Raw genomic sequence first — 21,297 nt, forward strand, 5'->3', positions numbered from 1 at the left:
GACTTAGGTTTCCGTTCCTGAGCCCTATGGAGGAATGACCCCCTGGCTACTTTCCCATGATACCAGACAGAGGGTCACTGGAAAAGACCTCAGAACTGTCCTCAAGACCTTAAGAAATGATTTATTACCCTTACCTCACCTCTGACCAATCAGCTCCCAAGATGACCCCGAACCCCTAACCCATGGCATCTTGTTATTAGAGTCTGTAACCTACATAACATCAGGGAGTTCAGGCTTTTGAGCATTAGCTTCCCGTTCTCCTGGATGGCACCATTCATCAATAAAATAGCCAGTATTACTCCACTGTAATTCTCGGTTTTTAGTGTTTGTCTCTGCTAGCGCCGGGTGGACGAACTCTTTCTATTCTAACACCAGAACGTCAAAGAACAGGGAAAAATGGGTGCCATAACCAAATCAACACCAAAGAAGGCCACTGTTCAAGCCCCCTAGGGAGGTGCAATTCCAACAATTGAATCCCTACATGAGGGAGGGATTTATTGACTGATGTCTTTATCTTTTCATCACTGCTTAAAATAGTTCCAATGGTGGACCTAGCTAGACAGAATAAAATCCACATGATTTAACAGCTTGTAAAACTCAGTTTAATAGCCAGATTATGTTTTAACCATTTAAATCCACCTTTTATTTATACTTTAGGAAACAATTTGCTGTGAATCAAAGACCACCAGGTGGAAAATAGAGGACCCCTGAACTTAGGGAACCTGAATATTTTATAATGGACATTAAATACGCCTACCTCTTTGCTCCACATAGGTATAGCTGGGGAACAGATTATGGATGTGGAAGGTGAGAAACAGGCAAAGTCCCTATAATGGTTTGGCTTTAATCCATCCAAATTAAGAGCCATTTAAGTATTTAAAGCAAGGAAGTATGACACAATCAGATTTGCCACTAGGGAAATCTCTCTGCAGTAGAATGGAGAAAATGGAGTACTGAAGAAGAAAGTATTACATAATGCATGTGAGAAAAGGTCATGACCTGAACCAAGGCAGGGGCAGATGCTGGAGAGAATAAGAGAGCACATTGATCGAGTTAAGATTGAACAAGCATTATTGCTTGCAGTACTGCTCAGGGTTGGAGATTTTAACCTACTTAGAAGCTAACACATTAGCCTACCACAGTTTCATGAATGCTGGCAGGAGACATGAAACTCCTGGGTCAGAGACAAAGGGCGGTTTACAACAAAGCAATAGCAGTAGCCACATAATCAGCATGTGCACCAGTTCCCTGAGCAACAATTACAACAGGACACTGCGAGGAGGACTCACACAGTGAACTGCACTACAAGAGAGGACCCCTGAACTTAGGGAACCCAATTTTTTTTTCACAGGTGTCTCTCTTTCAAGGTTTTTCACTGTACAAACATCCTTGAAAAGGTACTACAGAACAAAGGCAGCCAGTACCTCAGCTCACAAGAAGTGCAGAAACATGAAAGATCTGTGGAGAACTATTTCCCAACACATTCACTTTACCTCTGAGGAAATGAAGACACAAAAAGCTTAAAATGAGCCAAGGTAACATAGCTAGAAAGTAATGGAAGTGGGATTCACACCCAGACATTATGATGCCAAGTCTCTATATTCCAACATGATGCCACTGCCTTCCACTATTCAAAATCCTATTACATAAAACAGCAACTTCTGCTGGGTATGGGAGTGAGACAGACTTTCTTGGATGCTGTCAGCTCACCTCAGAAGGAAACAAGGAAGATACTAGGGGCTGGTAACTCTGCCTATCTATAAGGATAGTAGACATTCTCCTTGTGCTATATGTCTCAAAAATTGAATGGTAGAACTGAACTAGGCTGTTGTGGGAAGTAACAGTGATGTCTCTGTGTGGTGGGGGAGAATTCCACTCCCAAGTCTTCTGTTAGCCCCTCCCTAAATCCACCCTACAAAATTTTAAGTGTTATGTGACAATGCATTCAGAATGAAAAAAAGTTTACATGTTAATATTCGGCCTTGATTTCCTAAAATTACTTGCAGAGGTATGCATTAAAATAACTTTCCACGTAAAAATTATCTCTATTAATCTGTGTATTTAAACTAGCTAACACTTCACATATAATTAAAATAAAGTAGAGGAATGGTATTAATAAACTGAAAAAACTTGGTTGGCACTCTCTTCATTTTGATAACAAATACACTGGTTTCAAGAGTCAAAAGCAATTGCAGACAATTACTTCATAAATGAGGGTTAATTTCTTTGAACATGAGTGATCCTGCTTCTTCATCCATTAACATAAGCAAACAAATGGTTTACTTGGCTTCAATGGTACAGTAACAGAGCTTCAGCAAAGGCAGGTATTTTGGGCTCCCTGGGCCCGATTAAGAGTAGATCCTGGGATGAGGTTTCTTGGCCCAGTCTGCAAGGTCCCTTGGCACCTGAGTAATCTTTGTCAAACTGAGAAAGGTTCTCCCTTGGCAGGGAGCTCCACAGCTCCCCGTGAGAAGCCCACGCCCTCACAACCACCACCACCACCACGTTTCCTCTTCAAGGGTTGAAAGGCACAGGCAGTACTTATCACACTAACAGCAATGTCTGAACCCATTCAACTTAAAAGGATCACCCATTTTATATGCCACTTATTTAAACCTTTGAGTGGCTGCCCAGTGCTCACAAAGCTGCCACACAGCACAACTCCAGGGAGCATCACACATGTCCCAGGGAGGTGTGTGGTTCACAGCCTGTGCAGCTATATGCGGTGGCAGCCCTTAGAGAGAAGGGGTCACTTCCTCAGATGTATCTCCATTAAAATCCACTTCCTGATCAATTTGTTTAGTTAATCCATGAATCACGAGACTCTGGCAGTCACCATGGATCTAAATTGATGGCTGCAGGAAGTTAATAATTTTCACATATTATTAAACAAATGAAAAATATTATTTAGAATTTGGTTCTGACTAAATGTCAGTAAGATTCATGTTGGAGACAACAGGGGTGGGTTTCAACATCTTATCTCATATTTGACATCTGAGAGTCCTCTTTCCATCTAGAATCTTAAAGTCAAGTCTAATTATTTGTCTGATGGGGGAAGGAGCAAACTTTTACAGATATATTACAAAGAAAAATATATATACATTGTTCTAAACAAATGCTCTTACTTGGTGATCATCAGCAGCATGGCTGTTAATTATAAATGCTTCTCTAAATTGCCTAAACCAGCTTGGAGGTGATCTCAGCATCATTTTCCAATAGGTTGGTTAACTGATTGCTTGAAAACAATTCATTCCACAAATATCAAAAAAGCAAACAGAAATTCTCTTCCCCTGTTCAATTTCAGCAGAAGCCAGGATGTTTCTGAACCAGGCTTTTCTTGCCCCATCTTAGCTCTGGCCCGTTGCCGTGGCCTGGACTTCCCCACTTCTGTCTCTTCTTTCAGGGCCAGATGTCTGACAATTTCTGCATCTTGCCCCCATCTATGCCCGCTGGGGCTGCCTGGGCTCCTACCATTCTGTGCTCTCCTCCCACTGCCACCAATAACCCTGGAGCCTGTTGTTCTGCATTCTCCAAATCAACCACTCACAAGTGCCAGTTTTATATCTTACCTAACTCAGGATCCACAATTCTTGGCAAAGACTCCTTGGTTCCCTGAAGACCTATTGGCCAGTGGCAGAGATACGAAGTGCCTGAGAAGCCCTCAGCAGGTCTTAGAAACCTGAGGAGCCACCCACCATCACCTTCCTAACCACACTATTTGTAGACCCAGGTGATTGTGTTCTGAACAGGACACATCTGAACACATTTAATTTGATGTGTATGCACCTTATATACAATACAACTGTGTCTGGCCTTGATTAGCTTTTACCCTACTACAAGGTAATAAATTAGCCTGTTACTACAGGCATACTTCGTTTCTTTGTGCTTTGCTTTACTATGCTGCAATAACATTGTTATGTTTTAGAAAATGAAGTAAAGGCCCTCCACCAACAAAAAGATTATGACTCACTTTATTGCAAGACTCACTTTATTGTGATGGTCTGGTACCAGACCCATAATATCTCTGAGGTGTGCCTGTGTTTCATGGAAGCTGGCAGAAGATACAAGACTCCTGGGTCAGAGACAAAGGATTTTATTATTCACAGCACAGCAGGCAGCACGAGCATCATGCTTATGTCAGTTCTCCTGGCCCCCAACGTCCAACTGGGGTGACATTGCGGGGCCCAGATGGAAGCTGCACGTGCTGCTTTATGTTCGCATCAAGCTGAGAAACCTGTGCTTAGGGAACCTACTGCTTTATACTAAGCAGTGAGATTGTTCTTTGTTCCCAAGAGCGACATCACCTCATCCTTCAAGGTTGCTCGCTGCAATCACAATCCTAAGAAACGGCCCACATAAAGAGCATTCTTGGCACACTCAGCAAGTCACATAGAAGCATCAGAGACCTACGTACGCAGGAGCATCTCCAAACAAACTGCTCATATTCCTACATTTATTCCAACTATCCTTATGGGGTTCATGGCCCCAGCAACTCCTCCACATGAACTCCCATTACATTCTTCACATCAGCAATGGCAAAAGCAGCAGCATACGCCCCTCATTGGAAAGGTACTTGGAAACACCCCATAATTTCATTGCTTAGTCCAAGAATATAGTCTGGGACACCAAGTATATCCTTCCCTCAATACAGCGCCCCAACACAGCCTTTGCTTCTCCTTTCCGTTCCACCTCCTCCAACTTTATAAACTTATGTATGTTTAGAAATGCACAAGAAATCAAAAAATGAATGAATAGTGGAGAGGAGAGAAGCTGGTCTCAATCTGGGCAAAACTTTAGTTCCAGAAATCTCTGTCCACACAGTCGAAGGAAGAGAAACCACTTATGATAGGTCAGAAAATGAAAAACAATGAGATAAAGTTCCACTTGACAAATGCTCACACTCTGAAAAGCACTAACTTCAGGGAAGGAGGCAGCTTTCTTTTATTATAACATCAATGATTTTTCAAATCATTTTTACTTCCCATACAGCAAAAAATAATTTTAAATGCCAGATTTCCTTAAAGTTCAACAGCCGGGAACACCATTTGTAACAAAAACTTGTAAGCTTGTAAATATAAATTCAATTAGAAAATCTGTAATTATCATCAGAATAAATTATACATTAATAAATTAAACCTCATAAACATACCTATTTGTGCATAACAAACTTTTGCAGAGGGAACCAGATGGTTGCTAATTTTGTTCCTAAGCTAAGAAAATTCATTTTAACTAACTTATTTCAATAATTATGGGCGATCTACTATATTTTAGGCATTTTTCTAGGCATATGTATATTATTTTATTGGAACTGTAATCTTCTACATATACTACCATTTAAAAATAAAAATAAAACCCAGGTAGGTCTGTGACCTCAAAGTGACCCTCTAGGCAAGACATGAGAAATGCTGGCATTTGGGATACGGAAACAGAGGGCTGCTCAGGTCATGCCAGGGATGAACATGGTGGACAGCTGCAGCTAAACGTCAGAGGAAATGAGGGGTCAAGAGAGAGGAGAATAGAGCAGCTGCTCTGGCTAGCAAATTCTCAGCTAGATCCAGTTGCCAAAGGAAAGCTTGGAGATATAATTTCCTCCAGTGGGTGAAGGAGAACAAGAAGCTTGGCATGTGTGAAAAGTTCTATCATACAAAGTCTACTTCTCTGACACAGAAAGTTGAGGTTCCTGGACATTGACAATACCTTTCCCAGGTGATAATGAACCAAAATCCTGCATGTGTCCTGAGCTGCCATCTATTCCACACTTGATTACAGTGTCAGTACTCACTGAACACCCACCCCTCTCAGGCACCATGCTCAGGGCTATGCATTCATCATCTCATTAAACATATACAATTTTGCTAGAGGTGGGCACTACTGCTACCCATTTTTTGCCCAAAAGGAACAGGGAACAGTTCAGTTTGATGAAGTAATTGTTCATGGATACACAACTTAGAAGTGTCAAGGCCAATATCTGAACCTTACTAGTCTCACTCTTAGTCACCACTCGTATGTTGCAATATTCGATGCCTAGCTTTGGGGCCGGGCCGGGTGGAGGGAGGCAGGAAAGTTAGAAATAAAGAGTAAATGTCCCATTTTTTAAAAAAATATCACCTCATACTATCTGGACCTCATCAGTGCAAAACAAACAAAATAAATTCCATGGATAGATGCATTCAGTAATAAAAAATAAAAAAAACCAAATAGGACATATGTGAATTCATAGATTAAATTCACCACCACAAAATCTTCAAACACCTAATCGCTTGTTTAAGTGAAATATGAACAATATTCACGACTACAAAGAATTTCAAATAATATCTATGCCATCAAGCTTAATCTATTAAATATGCAACTTTATGTACAAATTAATTGGAAGTCTTTGCATTTCTGCTAACTTAAAAGCCACATATGGAATCCATATGAAGCAGGAGTTTTTCAGTCTGCTCATTCCAGAGCAGGAGAATAATACATAATAAATAACCTGAATACTTACTCAACATAAGCAAGGTTGATGTTAATCAAAATGACTGCGCCAAAACTGCTTAGTAGAACCAAATGGCGTCAAAGTGCTGGGGTCTTGGAAACTTGGGCAATTGTTGTGCACACAGTCTACAGACAGCGCTGGCAAATGCTGGCTTCATCCTGGTTCTCACAATGCGTAAATGGTAAACAGATGCCTTCTCCACCGTCCTCCCGCAAGACATGAAATCCGCAAGGCCTCCCATTGTCCTCTCTGCACACTCTCCCCATGAAGCAAGGCCGAGAATGGCTGAGCCCACCGAGATGCTAAGCTCCCACAACAGCAGCTGTTCTCTGTTTTATAAATTGGGGGCTTTACTTAGAATTTTGCTTGGAGGCAAAAAAGAAAGGATGCCACTACTAAGAGGGTAGGGGAAAGGTAGGAAAGGGAGGTAAAAAGTAGAAGGCTAAGTGATTTTTAAGGTCCCTTTCAACATATAAGTCCTAAGATTACATAATCAGGACTGCAAAAGACCACTTAAAGGGTAGTTCCAATATATGGGCACTAAAATGACCCACAGGAACACTGAATTAAGTATTTGGATTCCTATTTCAAAATAATTTCAACCTGCTGTTCCTTCATCAGCAGGTTAACCTTTTTAAAGAATGAGAAAGAGATTTAGCTTTCCTAAAAGCAAAGAGCCCTGTCCTCTCAATTTGGAATTAAAATCACAGAAAGAAGCGGGGAGAGAAGGGCAATTTTCAATAGGAAGGATACTTATTATTTAAAAACTGCACCTGAAAGGTTCTTAGCAATAATTGGTGATCTGCTGGTGCCTCTAGTTAAGATATAGTAATTTCATAGTTCAAAGAGTTTATTTTCTAATCTTCGTCTAAGAACAAAAAATACAATAATAGTCTTTTTGTTCAGCTTGTGTGTTAGATACTAAAATTGATCTCTGATTTTTATTTTTAATTTAAAAGAAAGTTTCATTTAGTTTGCATATTTATAGTATACTATGATAAGGAAATTTTACTCTTTTACTGAAAATGAAACAGTTTAGAGGTCAAATGGTCATTTAGGTAGTTTTTCTTTCTCCAAAGAGAGCACATACGTTCTCACCAAAAAAAAAAAAAAAAAAAAAAAAAAAATTCCAAGGATATAGATCAATATATGAAGGATATATATTGATAATATATATATATACACACACACACATACATACATACATACATACATATCCTTGAAGGATATATATTGATAATCTATATTTCAAAAATCCAAGAATATATATCAATATTTAAATTGACTATATATGTATTTCAAAAAATAGAAAAGTTATTTCAATTTTATTTTTAGTGACCCCAATCCTTTCATTTCTAAAATATTGATTCTGCATTTTTTTAAGATGCATAAAATACTATTTTTGCAACTTTTCTGCAATCGTTTTAATTCCCCACCGGAGAGCAACTTTAAAACTCTCAAAGCATACAGTAGAAAGATTAGGGATTATTAAATCTTGCAGACTCGGAAAAAATTAAAATGCCACATATAATTATATCATCTAGCCATTCAGTTTATTCTTTCAAAAACCAATAGATGAAGATATACAAACTGGTATCAGAAAAACACTATTTTCCCTAGGAGTCCAGTTACAAGATTAAAAAAAGAAATACGAAGTAGCACCTGGGCACCAACAATAAAACAAATGCTCAGAAAGCTCTCAACTACATTTTTTCATCTACCTAAAGGTCATTTAAAGCTAAGGGCCTTTTTTTTGTTTTTGTTTTTCAGTAACTTAACACTATAACTCCTTTAAAAGTACAAGGTTCCTCACTCAAATGCCTAAAGCAGATTTATTGATTTAATTTTTTTTTTCGGTTGTGTGAAATTGATGTTTATTTACAAGGTATTTGTTCTATATGTTGAAAACACTTATTCTAAATGTTATCCTGAGGGGGAAATGCCAGTAAAGTCAGAAGAAACACTTAAAAGGTAGTGATAGAAAAGCACATTTTTCATATACAAAGTTTAGTAACTAAGATTTGTTAAATCCAAATTCTTGTGACTACAACTGAAACTCAAAAATATTTTTTGTTTGTTTGGTTTGGGGTGTTTGTTCACTGCTCTCAGAGCATTTGACCAAAGGTCTCCACTTTTATAATAATTGAACCAAAAGAAAGTATTATTGGGATTGTGGTGTATTTCTTTCCTTAAAAAGAAAAAAAGGTGTATTAATGTTGCTGTATTGTTTTTACAATAGAAAAGCATAAAAAGCCCTATTCTTAAAAAATGCATCAAATAAATGGACTCAATCCAAAGTTGAATAATATCAAGAGTAACTTGAAGGAAGAGGAGACGGAGGAGCAGAGGAAGAAAAAGGCACTGAGATAGGTTTCCTAAGTATGAAAGGTTGGCTTCCTGTTAGCCTGAGATGTAATTTTCCAAAGCATTTCCCTTTTTATACCTAAGGTGCAGCACTTGCAGACCTTGGGCCTGGGGTTATCAACTTTTCAGAAATGGAGGATGCCCTTCTTTTTTTACCTGATAGGAAATAGAACCCGGACTAGGCAAAAATTTCAACACATCCTCCCCTCCCCGCCCCCCCACTTTAAACTTTACCTCTAGAGATTCATCCATCTCACTAATAGGTTTCAGCTTATAAATGCGTGCCTTCCTGCAAATTACTTAAAAGCAGTGTTCCCCAAAGTGTGATTCCCTGGTGACCTGGGGTGCCAGAAGAGACAATTTTAGAATATAGCATTAAATAACTTTGAATAAAAACGTCATTTCAACTCTCTAAATCCTCTGGTCTAGTCAAGGAGAAAGTCTCCATGGATGCCAGTATGTCGAACACACTGTGTACTTGTTCACCTCCACGGTATCAAAGGAAAATCTGCCTGACTCAGGCCTGCCAGCAGGCACCAAGAGCTACCTAGAAGTTAATAAGCCATATTGTTATCATTGTATGCATTTGAATGATGATATTTTTCAAGTTTCCTTTTTAAATAAGTGTATTTAAGGTTTAAAAACAGAGTCGATTTAAAAGAAAAGAATAAGGTTGAAATGGTCTAGATCCTTGCAACTCAAAATTGGATCAGTGGAACAGCAGCTTCCTCCACCTGAGCTGGGATCTTGTTCAAGGTGTCACATCTACTGAATGAGAATCTACATCTTAAATGAGATCTCTGTGTGAATTGTATGCACATTAAAATCTGAGAAACTCTGGGGTGGCACAAAAGCTTGCCCAAAACCATGCAGACAGTTTGCAAATGACTGAGCTGTGAGATGCATGCTTTCGATAATCAGGTGGCTATCCTCCAGACACTCAAAGAAATCAGCGAGAAGTCAGGAAAAGGAGGCAACTTGAATGCTTTCCCAAAGAGGAGTCACAAACCATCAATGGTTTGTGAGATCAGTGAGTGAATCTAAACCAGCAGTGTTGGGGGTGTGGTAGTAAGCTAAAATTACTTTAAATACACTCCTATAATATCCTATCATGCTACAAAGATCATTCTTTCTACCAATGAATACCATAGTAAAATTCTATTTAACCCTCCCCTTAATCCCTCCTCTTCCACCTTCCAGGGCTGGTGTTTCCTGCACTCCTTCTGCATGAGAATGAGTGACAAGTCTCCTCGCACTAAGTTAGCATGCCCTGGCCTTTGCTCCCAGGCTCGAGTGCAGTTAGAGAGAAGATGATGCTTGGAAATAGGATAGCTTGGGTTTTCTGCATAAGGCGACAGTACCAGAGGCAAAAGAGCACAGCTCTTGGTGCATCCCTTTAATGCCCCAGAGGTGAAGCCAGGAGGCCACTCATACACCAAAATGGGTGGCTCATTTAGTCAATGATCCAGGTTGTCCAAGCCAAAATGCTAGTGGTGCAGCAACTGGCAGGACACACAAGGGGAAAACATGAGGTAACTGTATCACTGACTGGATGTTCACCTTCGCAACCTAATGAGTTTGTCTGAAATACAGAAGTAAAACAATGACCAAAATGCACAGAACTTATAGCATGGACACTAAAAATATATAGTTACAGCCATCTAGATATTTCCAGAATATCCAGATTTAACAAATGTTAATAAAATGTTTCCATCCCCCCCCACCCCCCCCCGTAAGGCTGAAACACAACTTCCCAGTACAAAACACTAATATGAGACAGTTTGGTTTGGCAAAGAAACTGAAGAGTGTATCTAACTGGGTAAAGAAAAATGGGAAAATTAACAACAAACAATAGACGTGAACTCAAAGTCTGGTATCCATGATAAGAATTACATGCCATTCATTTCAATGAAAAGAACATTGTGAACATTTGTCAGATCTTTTTTCCCTTCAGTTATTTTGAGAATGTACTCATGTAGGCTGAACATTACAGAGAACAAAAAAATATATGTTACAATGTAAGATTATTTTAATGGTTCTGAAAGAAGTGACGAAAAACAACCAAAAGAAATGATGGGCGTTGAGGAAAACAGAATAATTGCTAATACTACTTACATATTCCAAGCCGTGTATGCATATTAACTCCTCTAATCCTCATGACTCCGAGTTAGTTGTTAGGTCTTAATACTACTACTAATACCATTAATTAACACTACAGCCAAGAATGCCACTTTGCAGGTGAGGTGGACGCTTAACCACAAGGTAAGTAACCTGTCTAAGGTCACAAGCCTACGAAGGGAGTTGCAGAAAACTCCAGACATACTCGAAGACCAAACTCCTTCACACCAGACTCATCTGCCAGCCTGCCACCAGGGCACTAGGATACCCATGTCGGGATGAACCTTTTCTCATTCTCTAATACTGTACTCTAAAAAGAATTTTTCTAAAAGGCCAATGACTGTGGAGTCTTCTTCAGTGAAAAGGCGGGGCTACCATCCCTTCAAACAGGAAAATGAAGTTTGGCATTAAATGTCTTCAATCGTGGTTAAGAACTATCATACTTATTTGGCAGAACTAAGTTTTAAGGCTGCTTCAGGGGAAATATTAACAGTTGGGGGAAATTTTTGTTGGAAACAAAACATTGTACTGTGAGAAATGCTTAAGTCAAGTATTCCTCTTTTCTTGGGACTACTTAATTATGTAAAAAGCATTAAAATAGCTGGCCTGAATATTTACTAGAGCACCAGCTGTCCCCTCAAAATTTTTAGAAATTCGAGCCTTAGTGCCAAGTATGATTTAGAAAAAAAATTGTCAACAAGTCAGAAGAGCCTTATGCCTTATAATACTTGTCTAAATAGTAAATAGTGCTATGAGAGGTCTAGAACACCACTATGCCTTTTCAGTGTGGGGCGCCAATATGTTTTGCCATCCACTTCCAAATACTATGTTGTTATTGAGGTTGGTGAGGACATGACTTAAAAATTATACCTTGCATTTCATAATTGATGATCCTGTATGTACATACAGATAGTATCATCGTGCTACCTAACCATAGGGTCCGCACGCCATTTTTGGAGGGTTTGGTATTTTTTATAGGAGTGGTGATGACTATGCCCCAGTAAAACATCTCAGAGAAATGATTTAGATTTTTATTCAAACTTGTATTTCTTTCAAAAGATTTCCACTTTAGGAGCCCAGCCATAATCAAATACCTAATTAACTTTTTTTTAAGAGGGGAAAGGAAGACATCGAGAAAATAATGGGAAATTTTGTTACACATACTCTAAATATTCTGCCATGAAACTTTTCCGTTTAAAGAAAACTGTCAAATATTGGGGCTGGGTCTCCTGTATTTGCTTTCCTGTCAGCTCTCGGTGACAGTGCTGCAAAGTTGGATACGAGAGAAGAAATGACCCTACGCGGCATCACAGCACAGTGAGGAAGCCCCCGGAAACAAAGGATGCAAAGCAGAGCATCTTGAACAAGGAGGCTGGTTTTTGAAGGAAGGACTGGTCACTGCCTGGCGCTGAAGTGTACAGGACGGCAACGCCAAAAGAACAAAACGTCTATTTCTTCCTTGTTCCTCCCGAATAAATAACTAGCTTCTATTCCCCATATGATGCTAATTTTTAGCATATTAATTGCAGTACAAGAGGTTCTCTTTAGCAGAGAATTTTCTCATTTTGTTTTTAAGGCTTTCCGGTTTAAAAATAAACTGGCATTTTTGGATTAATAAAAAATTCCTTCAAGGATAAAACATGCCACATTCTTTTCTTTTTTTCTTTTTTTTTTTTTTTTTTTCTCATAAGCAAGGAACACTAGCTTCATGTGCTTGTGAAATCAGCCACCCTTTGGTCAGAACTCTACACTACCCACTCCCAGCTCCCCCAAGTGTCCCCTCCCAAGAGCAATGGGAAGAGATGTCACATCTTGCCAAGAAAAACAAGCTTCTCAACCTCAGCTGAGTATCAGAATCACCTGCAGGGAATTAAAAAACAAAACAAAACAGAAAAGGTGAATGAATCCCAGGACCCTATCCCTAACCTACTGAACGAGATCCCCTGTTGGGAAGACTAAAACTTACTAAGAACTTACTACTCATACTGCTACATCTATAAAGGGGTGAAATACCAACTAATGCTACAGAAGTCACCCCTGGTTAGTGAGAGGGACTTCCTATGTATAGATTCATGCAGATTCATAAACTCACATTGGGAATAATTTTTTTAAATTATGCCTTGACTATTAAGATTCAAAAACATGACAGCTCAATTGCATGTTTAAGCAGTAGACCCCTTTTTTCAAGCAAAATCCTTGATGGTGTCCCAGAGTATCAAACCTAACGCCTGACCTTCTCTGGAGGACAGAGAGATCAGAGACACTCCCACTCAGGCCCCTGAACACTCCAGGGAAGCCTAGAGCTGCTGGCAGCACAGTTTGAAAACCACTGGGTCAGAATAAAACATTTAAATGGCATGAATATATAGTCCTAAATCTAAATTCAAATCATTAACTGGAGGGTTTGGATTCTGATTAGCACTTAGCCTAGTGAGATGGGTTTAACAGAAGTTCACTTGCAAAAGCGGGGAAGGTTCCATTGCACTAGGAATCAACTTGAGCCAACCATGTTCTCTGGCTGCCAGGAAAAGCAGATGCAGTTTCACCTGGGTTATTAACTACTATCTGTATTGAGAGGCTTACCTTTTACAAAGCACCTTCGTATGCATGATCTTATTTAATACTGGATAACAACTCGGTGATCTATTGGAATTATTTTCCCCATACTTCAGATGAGCAACTGAGGAACTAATTTGTGAGCGTAACTTACTCAGTGACAAATCCAGGCAGTAGCAGAGGCTTCTGCCTCCAGCTCCAGCACAACCTAGAGACTTAAGGAGGAGTTTAAGAGTAACAGCCCACCTCTCTCTGGATTGCTGGATTAGCGTGTAAAGAATGTGTTCCATTCTGGTTGCTACATTAACGGAGGTGTGTCCAAATGGGACCACAGGCCAAGTACCATGACCAGGGCAAGGAACAATCTGGAAATAATATGTGAAGAACACATGAAGGAACAAAGAGCTTTTAAAGATGGGAAACAGAAAGTTTAGGAATGACAGAATGGCTATTTTTAAATATACAGAAGGGAGATGAGTCTTGTTTCATATCACACAAGAGTAGCACAGGCCCTTCCCCTTCTCCTTCCTGAAAAATTCAGTCCTGAAGCCATTAGTGGGGACCAAACATCATAGACCTTTGCCCCGAGATGAATATGGGGAGGGATGTGCAAGAACAGAACAGGGCATCAGAGCCAAATCAGAGTGAGAAGGGTGTTCACATTGGGGTGTGGGGTTGTACCACAGCATGTCAGAGCCCCAGCAGGTAAGGAGGGCTGCCTTGTGAGGGATGGGGGCAGCAGGGGAGGCCTGGCTATACACAGAGTAAGGGAGCCAGGAATCTCACTGTCAAAGCAGGTAGTTATAAATATGGAAAAGGATGAAATCTAAAATAAACACTGTGGTATTAGATAGGGATTTGAGGTATCATTGTGAACTCATGATTTTCAAAATATATAGACAGATATCGAAATGCAGGCATAAAGGTGTGTACGTGTGCACATGCGTACATCTATCCCATGGTTCTATCCACTGAGAGATCCCAGGGGTGGTGACACCCTCGTAGTCATGAGCACACTTCACCAGATATTGGTTTCTAAATACCACTTTCCACTCAAAGGAACCAGGGCTCCTTGGAGAAATAGCTGATACAAAACAGATGACACCAGTAAATTACATGATGAGGTTGGGACATCTTGTTCTGCCAAAAACAAAGAAGTCCTCAAAGAATGATGGGAGTGAAAGGGCACAAGAGGCAGCCTGAAAAGAATGTCACTGACTGCCAAACCTGGACCAACTGGAACATCAAAGTAAGTAATAAGAGTAACAGTTTAATTAATAGATGAAAAACTTGATGAGAAATGGGCTGTTTACACAGTTTCAAAGTAACTTGTCACAAAATCACAAAAATTACAAAACAGGGTAAAGATTAACTTTATTGTGGAGAAGCTTGCCAGACAACACTTTCATCAAGTGACCATCATCAGCAGTGGCACAAACAGAAAGTGCCACCTGATGGCATGCAACAAGAAGAACACAGCATCATTTCTATAATTTTCCTCCCAAAGATGCACAGCTTGAATCTAAGAATGACGAATACGCAGACAAACCCAGATTGAGGGACATTCTACCAAATAACTGGTTTAGAATCTTTAAAAATGTCAAGATCCTGACAGTGAAGGGCTGAAAAAAACTGAAAAGGCTTAACTAAACACAGTGTGTGTTCTGAACTGGATTCCTCTCCTTTACAAGACATGATTGGAACAATGGGGAAAGTTGAATGAAGTCTAAGGGTTAGATGATGGTGATGTAGCAATGGTCATTTCCTGGCTTTGATGGCTGTCCTGTGGTTATCTAGGAGAATATCCTAGTTTACAGAAAATATACACTAAAGTGTTGGTGTGACAGCCATCATGCCGGCAACTTTTTCTCAAATGATCCGGGATAAAATCAAATTGTATCTTGTGCAATGTTTTTTGTGGGTGTGAGATTATTTCAAAATAAAAATTAAAAATTATCAACCGTAAATTAGGAGGGCAGAAGTTACAGGGAAACACATTACATCTATTTGAGGATAGATGAAACTCTCTAATGATTAAAGTGGTCCAAAACCAGATCCATCCTTAGAAGGGTTGGCCGGATGTTAGAGAGAAAATGCTTCACTGAACAGGAAGTTAGAGGAGATGACACCTATGCACTTTCCAATGATTTCATAATTCCTTCATTCAACAAACATTTGTTAAACACCTACTGTGTTTCAGACAATGTACTAGACACTAGGCTTATGAAAATGACTGAGAGACAGTCCCTGCAGTTGAGGTCCTTCAGTGAAGTATGATGGTTTGGAAGTTAGCAATTTTAAAACAGTCATCAGTGTTGATACAGCAAGAAGCACATGACCCAAGAACATTGTTTTTAATATTCCAATTTTTTAAATTGGGGATCAGTGTGTTTTTCCAGGACCCATCAGCTCCAAGTCAAGTCATTGTTTTCAATCTAGTTGTGGAGGGCGCAGCTCACTGGCTCATGTGGGAATCGAACCAGCAACCTTGGGTGTTACAAGCACTGTGCTCTAATCCACTGAGCCAACCAGCCCACCCGTGAATTTTCAATAGACTGCACAATAGTTTATTACTCCATCATATTCTTTAACAACATTTTCATCCCAACATTTTTGTGCTTGTGGGTGGTGTTAATTGAGGCATATGCAAAAACTTTATCACTTTTCAATTATGAACAGATGTAAGTAACTTACTTGATGTTTTATTTTAAAATAACAAGCATCTTCTAAAATAAAAAAGGAGAAGCTAGGGCTGTAGTTACTGGATGAGACTTAACACTTCAAAAGTGAACCCTGACATGTTCTTCAACACTCAAAAGTCACTCCACGTCTCTACTCCAATTTCTTCATCTGTCACAAAGATGTCATAATATGCTTGTAAGTTGTTTTGAGATGCTTAGAAGAAAGACATCGTAATTATAAAGCTCTGTTCAAATACAGGTTGCTTTCACCTTCTGCCAGGGACTAACTATTACTGTGGCCATATTAAGACAGAGTGATCCATCTAAATGAGCTCACCTTGGCAATTTTATGGAGGGTGGAACATTATTTTGTTTTCCTACTTTTCCCCTTGGCTGCATTTCAGTCTTCTAGGCATATCATCGAGTGAGAATGCTTCAGTGCCTTCTCACTGACCCAAGAGTGAGTGGCCAGCCCAAGCAAGTCAGTATTGAATTACTTCCCCCACTGAGGTCTACACACACCTTTCTTACATTTTTCCCATATGACATTTTCATAACCATATTTAGCTTTCTTCCTACCATCTCCCTGTAATTCAAAAGGCAATTTAGACTCCCATATGGTTGCCATCGAAGCTAACAGATGTCTAGCAAATTAAAACAAAAATTATGACTTATAAACTGCTGATGTATCATCATTCCAGAACATCTTACAATTTATAGTGAATCATAAGATAAGGCTTCCTACGAGATGCCCCCCAAGGTTCCCTAAATCTCTCTCTCTGCATTTAAGCCCTGCGGAAACAAATTAGATACAACATTCTGCCATCAACCCAGGAAAAACCTCCATTTAAAGATACAATATAATATTTGCAAGCACATCAAAGAGAAATTTGGCCTTAGGTATGCAAGGCTGTCTTAATGCTTATACAGCAAAGAAAAGAGAAAAATGACTTGGTTCTCCCAAGTCATTCAAGGCTTCCGCTGATCCATGAGACTTTCTTCTACTAAGTGATGATTAAATCTACTGCATCCATTCTCCTCATCTCTTTGGAGATAAGGGTATCACTATTACCGGGCAGTAATGACGCCAATGTACCAGGTTAAGGTATTTTAGAAATTCTACAGTCCAGGATGGAACTAGTATGAAATCTGGAGATAATAACAATAATGATATTCACCATTGGTTAAATACTGAGACATTGTGCTAGGTAATACATTATCTCATTGAATCCCTGAATCTACAGCTCCATTAGATAATGGTATTTTCTTTTGTAAACAAGAAGTTAAGGTTCAGTGCAGCAGACTGCATTTTCCAAAGATAGCCACAACCCACATAACCTAAACACTTGCCCATCAAAAGATGGAGTCCCTTTCTTCACACACACACATCCAGAAACTGAGCAAGCTCCATGCATGCTTTAACCAGTGCAATAGATGAAAACGACACTGGGCCAGTTCTGGGTATAACATTAATCCAGTCTCAGAGACAGAAAGAAGCCATGTATAGGTGCGCCAACCAACAACCCTGGCTGAGTTCTCAGCAAGTAACAACTGCCAGTTATGTGAGTGTACCATCTTGGGTACCGCTCCAAAGAGCCTTCAAATAACTCCAGCTCCAGCCACATCTCCCTGCAACTGCATGAGAAATTCCAAATGCCAGTCACCCAGATGAGCCTAGTCAAATCACAGAACTGTGAGCTATCGTAATGAAGTTGTGTTTAAAACAACTAAGTTTGGGAGTTGTGTGTTATGTAGCAATAAATCACCAGAATACTGAGATCAATGTACTTGCCTAGGCACAGTTCAGTATTACAGCCAGATCCAAAAGCGTCCAGAGCAAAACAGCTATTAGTACTGGGTGATGGGATGTGGGGGTCCAATACACAAAAGAAGTAACTATAAAACAAAACTCCCTTTTTCTTCCCTCCCCTACCTCAAAGCAGCCTTGGGCTTTTCTGAGAAATGTCCTAGTATGGTGACACCCTCAATAAAATCAACTCTCTTCTGGCTTGAGTTCTTCCAATATAAAATAGGGAAAATGAGATTTTCCCCCACCACGCTATGATAACTAATGAGAAAGGAATCTGTACAAGATGTCGACTTTGTTATTCAGAATATAACTGTTATATAAAAGGATTCAGATTTTACACACAAAACTCAAACTCTCATTATGAAAATATATTTAATGACTCATAGGACTACATTTGAGATTTCCAGCGGGGACAGGGAAAAACGCATACTATACCAATAAGTGAATAAGCCAAGACGAAATTACGTAAATTTTTTTTTTAATGAAAGAATGTTTGACGAAGAAAGGAAGTAGTACGAGAAAAAGTCTATAATTTAACAAATATCCCAATATATGCTACTTTCATTATATATTGGTGCCCATCTCTTGTATTCCTCTTCCCCAGCGTGTTGAAACTCAATAGACTCATCCTTTTTCGGAACCAGAGAGAATCTTACAATTCATCCAATTCCTTCATTTTAACAGCTGAGAAACTAGAGCTCAGGGCAGATAACTGAGTAGCAAGGAGTCAGACTACTCATTAGTAAGAAAACCAAACTCTTCGTGCTGGTGCTACTACATTTTCAATGTTTATGTTACCAGAACTTTACCTCTAAATGTCCTCAATGTATTTCAAATTTATTCTAGCATTTCACAGTGTGAACATGAAAGATTAGGGAACCATGCTCTCTGTTATCAGTCTCTTCTTCACACCTGTATAAGGGTGGCCCCGAGCCGGCTGTTTCTGGCAGTCACAGATAGGATGGTGACTCTGTAGAGAGCAAAGGTGCCACTTGACAGCAACAGGCTGCCAAGTTACTGACCCCAGTTCTTCAGACACTAACATCTTAGTCTGAATTACTTTGATCAAATATCATGGTTGCCTTCCTGCTGATCATCTATTAGAGACCAGGGAACTGACAAACTGCAAGATTTAAATATGGGGTGATTCTAAAGCAGACAGCAGGAGAGGAAAGGTATGAGGGGGTACCCGAGTGGAAGGCTTTAGGCAGAGAAAAGAGGGATCAGGGTGTATAGAAAGCAGAGTAAGAGAAGGGCCCTTATGACAAAGGCATCTATGTAACAATTGGGCAGCTGGTTTCATTTCAAAGCCTACCTCTGCTTTCAGCCTTCCCATAAAACCCCCACCTTCAAAATCAGATAAGGTATGGCTTTATTCTGGAACTCTCTAGGCAAGCACTCTGCAATTCTTTGAAGCTCTCCACAATTTTACAGGTTTTGCTACAACCTAATTCACAGAAAATATTAAATTTACCTCTGTACATGCTACAAAATTATAACAAACTTCAAGGAAACAGGCCCAAATCTCTTTATTTCTTTTCCACCTCCTGCAATGAAACTGCAGAGAAAGTCTCTGGGTGCTTTTTGTTGCCTGGCAGCTGAAATGTGCAACTTTTGGAAGTTTTCAAGTAGAATCAAGAGGCCTGGGCTCACTCCCCCAACAAGGTCCTGTCTTAATTTCGTAGTCCCTGACTCTCAAAGTCACAAGTTTTTAGTTCAGATAAAATCAAAACACCTCACTCAGAAATGTGACTACCCACCATTTTTAAACACCAGCAGGGGTGGGGGGAAAAAAAAGGCAGAGAGAAAATAATTTATTTTTCCTATATTTGTAGTCATGTTTGATTGGAGGTAGGGGGATGACTGCTAAGAGGAATTGCGTACAATCACTGGCAAAAAATATAAAAATTGCCTGTGAATGACTGGATATATGTATTCATGTGTCCCCCTCATATCTTCATCAGTCCTACAGAAAGTAGTCTCCAATCCCTTCCACTTCCTTTTTGCAAAACATGCATGAACAATGTAAGATACTCCTATAGAAAATGGAAAATAAAAATAAAATAGCCAACTATTCTCATAGATGTATATGCTTATAGCAAATGGCCAAAATTAAAGGGAACCAAAATAAATGTACCCTGTGTTCAGACTGCTGTGAATTATTATTGATCCCGCCTTTTTTGCATTATTGTTTATCTCACACTGAATCTACACCCAACAGCAACTTGGAGAACCCCTCAGAGAGCCACCATCTTTACTTTCCATGGGGTGGGATGGGGGGGGAATAAAGAAGAGGATGGGATGGGATGGGGTGGGGTGGGGTGGGGTGGGGTGGGGTGGGGTGGGATGGGATGGGATGGGATGGAAAAATAACATAGTCTTTGATCCAGCGTTTTCCCCTGGTACTAGAGAACTCTTTGTCTGGTTGCTGAAAACATTTGTGAGACCAAGGAAAAGAATCCAAACAAAAGAGTCGGCGTCCCAACCTAATTACAATAGGTGCCCAGCACACTGTAGTGCCAGGAAAGCATGGTTTCAACCTTGCGTTCAAGCATTTGCTCTCTGGGTACCCCCAATAAAACACGTCTCGCTCCCCTTCTCCTGTGCGTCTCTCCAAGGTTTCCCCCAAAGGGCCTGCTCTATGTCACTCTTAGAAAAGGAGGACGTGAGGCACATTAACACATGGAAACAAATGTTGATGGTGACTTGTTATTATCTTGACAAGACTATATGTAGCAATAAATCCCTCCACCTCACGTGCCCACTAGGCAGTCCATGATGCAAAAGAAGCGCTTTCCAGCCCAAAGGGAAGAGCTTGCAGGAAGCGTTATTTGCGTACACATTACAGAGCCATATACCGCCACATCTGCATCCTACACAAAGCCCGAGATGGTGCAAGATGATACACGCTGGGCACGGCACCGACCAGCCGCGGCAACACGGAGCCAAGCCCTCGTCCAATCAGAGCCTCGTTAGAAGGTGGACCTCAGGGTCGGCTCTGCCGGATTAGCCTTCTCTATTATGACACCACGCTCTGCCCAACATCCATACCCCATCGGGAGCAAATCTAATGCGTGTGGTTGCTCATTTCTCCAACTGCCGAGCCCATTCTTTCATCTGCATCCCTGCGATTCGTCCCTTACAAAGCTACGCCAAGGCCTGGGTGCCCCCTCTCCGGTTCGGTTTTTCTTTTTCACCTCTTCCCATTCCTAGAAAGGATTAAATGTTTCTCCAACACGCAAGCTGGAAAGGCGGAAGGCAAATGCCTCCTCTTGCTCTGGCATGCG

The 21,297-nt window shown here is 40.1% G+C and overlaps 1 protein-coding gene across 2 annotated transcripts in view; it reads right to left on the reverse strand.

Annotated features, from left to right (window-relative positions):
* The window catches only part of TSPAN5 (tetraspanin 5), a 166,523-nt gene that overhangs the window by 144,546 nt on the left and 680 nt on the right, over nucleotides 1–21,297 (reverse strand). The window lies entirely within an intron of this gene.

Source organism: Rhinolophus sinicus, chromosome 1 (genome assembly GCF_057876585.1).
Source record: "Rhinolophus sinicus isolate RSI-liver-muscle chromosome 1, RSI-T2T, whole genome shotgun sequence".
Lineage (NCBI taxonomy): Eukaryota > Metazoa > Chordata > Mammalia > Chiroptera > Rhinolophidae > Rhinolophus > Rhinolophus sinicus.